Source organism: Tachypleus tridentatus, chromosome 8 (genome assembly GCF_004210375.1).
Source record: "Tachypleus tridentatus isolate NWPU-2018 chromosome 8, ASM421037v1, whole genome shotgun sequence".
Lineage (NCBI taxonomy): Eukaryota > Metazoa > Arthropoda > Merostomata > Xiphosura > Limulidae > Tachypleus > Tachypleus tridentatus.
Genome location: NC_134832.1, coordinates 57379442 through 57390595, shown reverse-complemented (window position 1 = coordinate 57390595; position 11154 = coordinate 57379442).

The following is an 11154-nucleotide window of genomic DNA, read 5'->3' as shown; positions in this document are numbered from 1 at the left end:
TTTATTATCAACACAGAGATTCAGTAAAATTACACTCTTTGTTTCTTAATATCAACACAGAGATTCAGTAAAATTACACTTTTTGTTTTTTATTTATTATGAACACAGAGATTCAGTAAAATTACACTTTTGTTTTTTTATTATGACACACAAACACAAAAATTCAGTAAAATTACACTCTTTATTTCTTTATTATCAACACAGAGATTCAATAAAATTACACCCTTTGTTTCTTTATTATCAAAACAAAAAATCTGTAAAATTACACTTTTTTTTTTATTAGGCCCGGCATGGCCTAGCGCGTAAGGCGTGCGACTCGTAATTCGAGGGTCGCGGTTTCGCGCCCGCGTCGCACTAAACATGCTCGCCCTCCCAGCCGTGGGGGTGTATAATGTGACGGTCAATCCCACTATTCGTTGGTAAAGAGTAGCCCAAGTGTTGGCGGTGGGTGGTGATGACTAGCTGCCTTCCCTCTAGTCTTACACTGCTAAATTAGGGACGGCTAGCACAGATAGTCCTCGAGTAGCTTTGTGCGAAATCAACAAACAAACAAAAAATGTTTTTTATTATCAACACAAAAATTCAGTAAAATTACACTCTTTGTTTCTTTATTTTCAACACAGAAATTGAGTAAAATTACACTTTTTGTTTTTTATTATGAACACAGAGATTCAGTAAAATTACACTCTTTGTTTCTTTATTTTCAACACAGAGATTCAATAAAATTACACCCTTTGTTTCTTTATTATCAAAACAAAAAATCTGTAAAATTACACTTTTGGTTTTTTTATTATCAACACAAAAATTCAGTAAAATTACACTCTTTGTTTCTTTATTATCAACACAGAAATTGAGTAAAATTACACTTTTTGTTTTTTATTATGAATACAGAGATTCAGTAAATTACACTTTTTGTTTTTTTATTATGAACACAAAATTTCAGTAAAATTACACTCTTTGTTTCTTTATTATCAACAGAGAAATTCAGTAAAATTAAACGTTTTGTTTTTATTATGAACACAGAGATTCAGTAAAATTACAATCTTTGTTTCTTTATTATCAACAGAGAAATTCAGTAAAATTACACTCTTTGTTTCTTTATTATCAACACAAAGATTCAGTAAAATTACACTCTTTGTTTCTTAATATCAACACAGAGATACAGTAAAATTACACTCTTTGTTTTTTATTATGAACACAGAGATTCAGTGAAATTACACTCTTTGTTTTTTATTATCAACACAGAAATTCAGTAAAATTACACTCTTTGTTTCTTAATATCAACACAGAAATTCAGTAAAATTACACTCTTTGTTTCTTAATATCAACACAGAAATTCAGTAAAATTACACTCTTTCTTTCTTAATATCAACACAGAAATTCAGTAAAATTACACTCTTTCTTTCTTAATATCAACACAGAAATTCAGTAAAATTACACTCTTTCTTTCTTAATATCAACACAGAGATTCAATGAAATTACACTCTTTGTTTTTCTATTATGAACACAGAGATTCAGTGAAATTACACTCTTTGTTTCTTAATATCAACACAGAAATTCAGTAAAATTACACTCTTTGTTTCTTAATATCAACACAGAAATTCAGTAAAATTACACTCTTTGTTTTTTATTATGAACAGAGAGATTCAGTGAAATTACACTCTTTGTTTTTTTATTATCAACACAGAAATTCAGTAAAATTACACTCTTTGTTTCTTAATATCAACACAGAAATTCAGTAAAATTACACTCTTTGTTTTTTATTATCAACACAGAAATTCAGTAAAATTACACTCTTTGTTTCTTAATATCAACACAGAAATTCAGTAAAATTACACTCTTTCTTTCTTAATATCAACACAGAGATTCAGTAAAATTACACTCTTTGTTTTTTTATTATCAACACAGAAATTCACTAAATTTACACTCTTTGTTTCTTAATATCAACACAGAAATTCAGTAAAATTACACTTCTTTGTTTTTTTATTATCAACACAAAGATTCAGTAAAATTACACTCTTTGTTTCTTAATATCAACACAGAGATACAGTAAAATTACACTCTTTGTTTTTATTATGAACACAGAGATTCAGTGAAATTACACTCTTTGTTTTTTATTATCAACACAGAAATTCAGTAAAATTACACTCTTTGTTTCTTAATATCAACACAGAAATTCAGTAAAATTACGCTCTTTGTTTCTTAATATCAACACAGAAATTCAGTAAAATTACACTCTTTCTTTCTTAATATCAACACAGAAATTCAGTAAAATTACACTCTTTCTTTCTTAATATCAACACAGAAATTCAGTAAAATTACACTCTTTCTTTCTTAATATCAACACAGAGATTCAATGAAATTACACTCTTTGTTTTTCTATTATGAACACAGAGATTCAATGAAATTACACTCTTTGTTTCTTAATATCAACACAGAAATTCAGTAAAATTACATTCTTTGTTTCTTAATATCAACACAGAAATTCAGTAAAATTACACTCTTTGTTTTTTATTATGAACAGAGAGATTCAGTGAAATTACACTCTTTGTTTCATTATTATCAACACAGAAATTCAGTAAAATTACACTCTTTGTTTCTTTATTGTTAACACAGAAATTCAGTAAAAATACACTGTATGGTTCTTCAGTACTAACGTAGCAAATTTAGCATTTATGACTATGATACAATTAAATATTCGTGATAAGTGAGAGGTTAAGAAACTTGTTAAAATATCAGTTTCTAAAGCTAGTAGTACAGTATCTCTGGTCATTTCGCATATTCGCTCATAGCAATCAAAGGTTTATTTGCACTAGCAATCCCTAATTTTGAAATTATATACTTGTGTGGGAATATATAGTAAACAACATTGGTTCTCAGTTTCTGGGCTATTATCCTCTGACAGAATAGCTGAATTTGACTGTCACTCTTAGAGCAAACCTTCGGTCTCAAAGAGGAAGGGCCCGGCATGGCCAGGTGGGCTAAGGCGTTCTACTCGTAATCTGATGGTAGCAAGCTCTAATCCCCGTTGCACTAAACATGCTTGCCCTTTCAGCCGTAGGGGCGTTATAATGTGACGGTCAATTTTACTATTCGTTGGCAAAAGAGTAGCCCAAGATTTGGCAGTGGCTGGTCATGACTAGCTGTCTTCCCTCTCGTCTTACATTGCTAAATTATGGACGGCTAGAGCAGATACCCCTCGTGAAATAAAAAAAACACCAAACAAAACAGAAACAAATGAACCATGTGTTCATAGAGTGGTATCAAAGATTTGGTTCTTGAGTATACGGTTTTGCGCCGGGATCTTACTTGATCAGTTAGCGACGTGTGTTGAGCGTCAACATCGATGCCAATCTGTGCAGAAATTCCTAAACGTTGGTCTTACATTTTACGTACACGTTTTAGCTAAAATTAACAGTAAGTTCTTAGCAAAAACTATGTATTATTAAATCAGTTTTTTGAGACATTATTTAACGTTGTTGTTTTTCTTAAAGCTAAGCCAAATTGATCTATTTTCTGTGTCCCTCTTGGAGAATAAAATCTTGAATTATTAGCGTTGTAAGTTCGTAAACTTAACACTTTTCCACCAGAGGGACGGCAATATTTAATTATATTTAACGTACATAAGAGAAATTTTAATTATCTATTTTTTTCCAATCACTTGCTTTTCCAAACGTTTCTTTATTGATTATGTATTTGGAATTATGCACAAAGCCACGCAGAAGGCTCTCTGTGCTTTGCCTATCACAGGTACCACGTAGAAGCACATTAGTCTGTACGAAACAATACGGATAAAAATTCAACTATTTTTTATTTAATATTTTATATGAATTTCGGAAAAACAAAGATTTGTATACATTTGAAACGTTTTAATTTGCTGAAGACACCAGACATGATCTCTGTAAGAAATAGGATTTCCTTATTCCATCTTTCAAGATGATTAAAACAGCAACGTCTTCTTAGACAAATTATTAAGGTGAAACAAAATACAAGTGTACCATTGTAGAAAACAAAAGTTTTCTTACTTCACGATTTAGGGAAGATAAGAGAAACAACAAAGGTATGTTTCACCAATAATGAATTTTTTATACGATACAAATACATTTACATAATAGAGACTCAATAAGTAGTGCTAAAGCAAAAATTAAATATTCTGATATTTAGATTAGAAAAATATTTGTCTTATTTAAAATATTTATTTTATAAACTTTAAATAATGCAGTATTCTGAAGCTTTGTTTGTTTGTTTTGAATTTCGCGCAAAGCTACTCGAGGGCTATCTGCGCTAGCCGTCCCTAATTTAGCGGTGTAAGACTAGAGGGAAGGCAGCTAGTCATCACTACCCTCCGCCAACTCTTGGGTTACTCTTTTACCAACAAGTAGTGGGATTGACCGTCACATTATAACGCTCCCACGGCTGAAAGGGTGAGCATGTTTGATGCGATGGGTATTCGAGCCCACGCCTTAACCCACCTGGCCATGCCGGGCCTATTCTGAAGCAGATTTAAAAAAGGAATGCATTGAAAACACTGAAATATGCAATATTTTTAAAAACACTGTAGTATGTATGGTATTGTAATAAATAATACTTCTGTACTTGTTTCTCATCAGGAAGGCCCGGCATGGCCAAGCGTGTTAAGGCATTTGACTCGTAATCCGAAGGTCGCGGGTTCGAATCCCGGTCGCACCAAAACATGCTCACTCTTTCAGCCGTGGGGGCGTTATAATGTGACGGTCAATCCCACTATTCGTTGGTAAAAGAGTAGCCAAAACTTGGCGGTGGGTGGTGATGACTAGCTGCCTTCCCTCTAGTCTTACACTTCTAAATTAGGGACGGCTAGTGCAGATAGCCCTCGAGTAGCTTTGCGCGAAATTCAAAAACAAACTCATTAGGAGCAAGGATACACAATGGGTTACCTGTGCACTGCTCAACGTAAGTGTTAAAACTCAGATATTATTCTGAGTATATACTGGAGTTTGTTTTATATTGTATATATGTCAAACTTACTTAGGTTATCTGATATCGGCTGTAATTCTTAACTACTGACCAGAATCAAGGTATACGGTTAGCAGCACCTTACCTATCAACTTGAAGGGCTGCTCGTCTCTCTTATGGAGAATATTTTTGTGGTTTCACATAAATTTAAACCTGAATCGCCAGCTTCGAAATCCAAAACGCTACTACATGGCCAATTTGCTTCTGGTAATACAATGAGAAATGTAAAACTTCTAAGTAAAATTAAAATGTGTAACATTCGTAATATAATAAAGGATGTGTAATATTTTGCGATACATTCAACTTTGTAATGTTTCTCTAAAAATAAAGTATACAATATTTTAAATACCTTAAATCATGTAATATGTTAAATAAATCACAGTCTGTAATGTTTTACATCTCATTGTGTATTTTTATACCTAATTACAAACAAACAATATGTTACAATGCATTAAACTATAAAACATTATGCATTATTTAAAAGTACCCAATACTTTATAATACACTCATCAGAGAACAAAACCTTCGTCCACTTATCTACGTCCCATGTTTGGTGCTTCTCAGCAAAGTTTAACCGAGCTGTTTCATGGTGTGGAAGGAGGCGTGGCCTTTCAAGACGTTTACGGTTTTTAAAGCCTTTCTCTCGTAGATGTCGTCTTATTGTTCTTGAGCTGCATTCTGCGTTCGCAAGGGCCTTAATCTGGTTCGACAATCAGCTGGTGTCTTGCCGGACAACCCGTCGATTTCTCCTACTCAACGCTGGCGAAATTTTCTTGAGCCGACTACTTGCAATTCTCGTTCCGTAACCCTCAGGGTCTTCTAAGAAATTTGCAACAGCGGTTTTACTACGCCCAATCTCACCAGCGATGGCACATTGCTTTTGCAGCTCGACAATTTTGCCACATTCAAACTCTGTCAACTTTTTAGCCTTTGCCATGTTTTTACCCAATGTAACACAGGAGATGTCAGTGGGAGATGTTGACAATGCTGAAGCTTGAACACAAATGACTAAATTTCGTTACGTGTTTATCGATTAACGCTTCGTTTCAGTATGGTCTTAAACTTTTGAACAGCTAGTATTTAGGCTAATTTCATAGTGTTCACATTTTCCCTATTAAAGGCTAAAAGAGTTTTTTTTTTTTATTTTCATCTTTCGAAGCTTTACTCAAATAAGTGGTTGAGTCTAACAACGCAAAATACATATTTTTTCTTTATGTTCATTGGCCTTTAGATTTTGGCTAGCAGTGTATTGTAATAGAATGAATTACTATTGGGGAAAAAAATCGTGCTTTGTGTACGAAATATGTTTTGGTTGTGGTATTGTAAACTTTAAAGGCAGTAAAGTAATGAAATCATGTAAGTGATCTGCCTAGATAACTCACGCAAGAGGTTAGGTACGTAAAGTTAGGAACAAATTTGAACGGCCGTGCGGGGCGTCTCATTGACTGCGAGGTTAAACGTAACTCTAATACAAAATGCACTCTGAACAGAATGATCTGAATGAAAATAGTAAATTTATCGAATTATTTAGTAAGAGACATTACATCTGGCAATGATTTCAAAACTTGAGCATCTAGTGAAAGTATTAGAACTCAACACTATGGTGGTAATGATACTTTATAAACCGATGAAGAAATTCACACACAAACAATACTTTCTGAGATGGAGCGATGAGATACCTTTACCTCAGTGTTATCCAGGCGTAACTTCTCTTACGCATATAACGACATTACCCATACTTTCTTAACCCTAATTTAACTAGTGCAGTATTTAATAAAATTTAAACTGCTTTTCACACAAGCACACAAATTTCTATTTTAATTTCATAGATGCAAGAACATTTACTATTTGTAATATCTTAAAGTATGTTATATTTTACCCACCTTAAATTGCGAAATACAATATAAAGTTGTAAGGTACATAATATTTCGAACTATGTTAAATTATTTAATATTTGTTATACACTGGAATGTAATATCTTAAAATAAGGGGTGATTATAAAGAAAATGTCATATTTAAATGGTTATATTTGTTTTAAGAATCTTCTTCTTTTTGGCTCGCTATAATAAGGCCCCGGTATGGCCAGGTGGGTTAAGGCGTTCGACCCGTAATCTTAATGTTGTGTCAGTATACACTTTCAAGCTGAGTGCAACTGTAATTTTGGATACTGAAATTGGAAACACAGTTACGTCTAATGCCCCCTACAGAAAAGTTACCCGTTAGAACAACAGCAAGTCTACGGATTTAAACACTAAAATCAAAGGTTCGATTCTCCTCGATGGACACAGCAGATAGCCCAGTGTAGCTTTGCACAAAATTAAAAAAAACAAACAGACCTCTCTCCTTTTTATCAACTGTGTTTTGATGCGCCAGCACTGTGAGACATGGAACGGGTGTATATTCGTCACTTATCTGGATCTCTACCAGCCTACCCTGAGATTCTTTCACGCAGGATTAGAGTAAATTAGCCTATGAGAACTTGGGAGTTGCTACATATATCAGCCGAAAAAGTTTGACCTCCCGACTCCAAAACTGTAATTAGAAATCAAATTGGTGACGGAGCTGTCAGCTAAAAATTTGTACTTGAAATAATGCAGGGAACAAACTCAGAATCACTCTATGAAATGCTGTGCCACCGCCACGTGATTATAAATATTACATACACAGAATACCTTCGTTTAGTGTTTACTATTTAAAGATTGTCTGATAAATAACCTGTATTATTATTTACTTTCCCCTTTCAGCAAAGAATAACATAAAATTATCACCGATATTAAACATAATTTTTATATTGAAATATACAAAACAATTCTTTTTTAACAGTGGCAAAAGACGACACGTGAGAACTTGAAATCCGGCTCGAGCGACACACTCTGCTAATCAAAATTAATTGACACTTGTTCTCGTGTCTTCTCCTATTTTTGTTTTCTATTTTTGTTACTTTTTATAGCTTTTCTTTCGGTTCATCAGTCACTTTGCTCATCATGTTAAAATCGTATTACATTTTTTCCCCTGTCCACTGCTCCCTTCAATCGTCATTCAGTGAGAGAGAAACCAGCAGATCTCTCTTTGAAATTCGGTTTCATGTTCGACTGGTTTCTTTATAGGGAGGAGTTGCATTGGTGAAAAGGCCTGGCATGACCGAGCGCGTTAAGGCATGCGCTCGTAATCTGAGGGTCGTGGGTTCGCATCCGAGTCGTGCTAAACATGCTCGCCCTCCCAGCCGTAGGGGTGTTATAATGTTACGGTCAATCCCACTATTCGTTAGTGAAAGAGTAACCCAAGAGTTGGCGGTGGGTGGTGATGACTAACTGCCTTCCCTCTAGTCTTACACTGCTAAATTAGGGACGGCTAGCACAGATAGCTCTCGAGTAGCTTTGTGTGAAATTTCAAAACAAACAAACAATGCATTGGTGAAAACATTCATTTCGGACGTCAACAAGAAACAAACACACATACAGTTTTGCGTTGAATATCTAGCCATTCACATGGCTCCCGCGCTAGAACAGCGGTATGTCCACGGATTTTACAACGCTAAGATCAGGAGTTCGCTTCCCCTCGGTGGGCTCTGCAGATAGCCCGATGTGGCTTTGCTATAAGAAAAACACACGCTTTTTGAAATGGTATAAAAGGTACAGGCCAATGTAGAAATTAGAAAAATTGCATGTGCTACAGTCTTGGTCTAAATGTTTACATATTTTGTTACAAATAGGAGTATTATTATTAATATGAAATATAAATACACTTAGTACTACCAAACTGATAAATGTAGGTTATATGAGACATACACATGTGTAATTTACATCATAAGACATTATATGGACATCATGAACGATTTATTAGAACAGCAAACAATTTTATCAGACACTTGTAGAAAGATATGTAATTCAGTATTTCACCTATTACAACAAAACTTTGACAAAACGTATCTACTAATAAAATACAGCATCAAATTATTATAAATAGCCGCTGTACCTTATATCAGTTCATATTAATTATAAAATTCTTGCTTGGTCCTATCCGCACTCTAATAACCTCTACATGGCGACATGGCACGCTACCGATGAAGTTAATGGTGTAATCCACCGTAATATCATCCCAAATTCTTCCAAAAGGCATTGCAATCCAGCCACAATAGCTGGCTTAGAGTCGTACTTAGCAATTTCTTGGCTTAATTTTACCCAACAGTTCTTAATGGGATTACCGTATGGAGACTTTGGTGACACTATGACAATTTTGTAAGATCCTCGTGGTCGAGATAATCGTGTACAATACTTTGTCATCCTGGAATACAAAGCTATTGTCATATTTTGTTCTAGCATATGGCAGAATCATCGTCTCCATTTGATACCTGTAGGCGGCGCCACTATCTTTGCCCTGGAGGATACGAAGAGCAATATTTTTACCAAAAATGTACTTCACCACCTCCTGTGGGAAAAACAGTCTTTCTTCATCTGTTCTCTAGACAAGCGATTAACATGTGTACTACCGTCACCTTCAAGTACCCGGAAAAATTTGTTTGTTTTATGAATTTCGCGCAATACTACACGAGGGCTGTCTGCGCTCGCCGTCCTTAATTTAGTTGTATAAGAGTAGAGGAAAGACTGTTAGTCATCACTTCCCACCTCCAACTCTTGGGCTACTCTTTTACCAACGAATAGTGGGACTTACCGTCATATCATAACGCCTCCACGGGTGAAAGGGCGAGCATGTTTGGTGTGACGGGGATTCGAACCCGCGACCCTCGGATTACGACTCAAGCGCCTTAACCACCTGGCCATGCTGCGCCCAGGCGTCTGTGTATTTCTTCACGAACAAATGCTCCAAACGACTTATAAAGACCAGAATAACAACTCCTATACGAGTTTTTCTGAACATAGCATGCCTTCTCTGTTACTACTCGGCCATAACTACTCTGTGCATGCCATTGAAGATTAGTATGTATACATTTTGACCAAGCCTGTACTTTACAGCATACTGACTCTTCGTACATGTTTTAAAAATTGTTCGAGCTTCATCAAACGGAAATTCAACCATGTTATTGGAATGCCTTCAAAAGCTTAATTTTTTGTAGCATCAGATTTTATAAACAGAAAGAATTCTTAAACAATAGTTATCTACATTAGTATTATGTGAATCTCCCCATTAAACACGACGTAGATACCCCATTTTGTATTTCGAACAGACAACTGAAAATGCATGTGTTTGTTTAGGCTCGGATATATAGATCTCGCATTACTTTATTGTCATATAACTTCTTGTGTTTATGTACAAACATAGAATATTTACGTGACTTTATTTTTATATAAACTTATGTGTTTATGTACACACACACACACACATACATCATGTTTATGAGACTTTGTTGTCGTATAATCTCTTACTCGTTAATGTTTCCGATTCCATTTCTAATTATTAACATTCAAACTTGCAACCTTTTATTTACAACAATATTATAATTATTATCTCGTGTCCATCTCGTAGACTGCTTTTAAAGAATATCCTGTCATCATCTGTTTTTATTGTTGTTAAACTCAAAGCTATATACTGGAAGGCTTGCTATACGTCCACCAGAGGTATCAAAACCCGATTTTAAGCTGCATATTTATTGCTGAGCGGCTACAAGATGGGGGAGGGCTTCTGTCGTCAACTAAACTAGTTGTTTTATTTTTCAAACACGTGCAGCTCGGCATGGCCAGGTGGGTTAAGGTGTTCGACTTGTAATCAGAGAGTCGCGGGTTCGAATCCCGGTCGCACCAAAGATGCTCGCCCTTTCAGCCATGAGGAGTTATAATGTTACGGTCAATCCCATTATCGTTGGTAAAAGAGTAGCCCAAGAGGTGGAAGTGGGTGGTGATGACTAGCTAGCTGCAATCCCTCTAGTCTTACGCTGCTAAATTAGGGGCGGCTACCGCAAATATTCCTCGCGTAGCTTTGCGCGAAATTTAAAAACAAACAAAACACGTGTAACACGAATAAACACAAACTGCGTCTGAATAAGTAGTTGAGAAATATTTCTTTTATTTACCTAAGTTTCAGTAAGTGTTTACAATGCCCATATATGGATATAAGATATCTGTGACTTTAAGTATGGGAATTAAAAATACCTATGGATTTGTGACTTCAAATAAAAGTATACAAATCCTATGATCTTGTGAC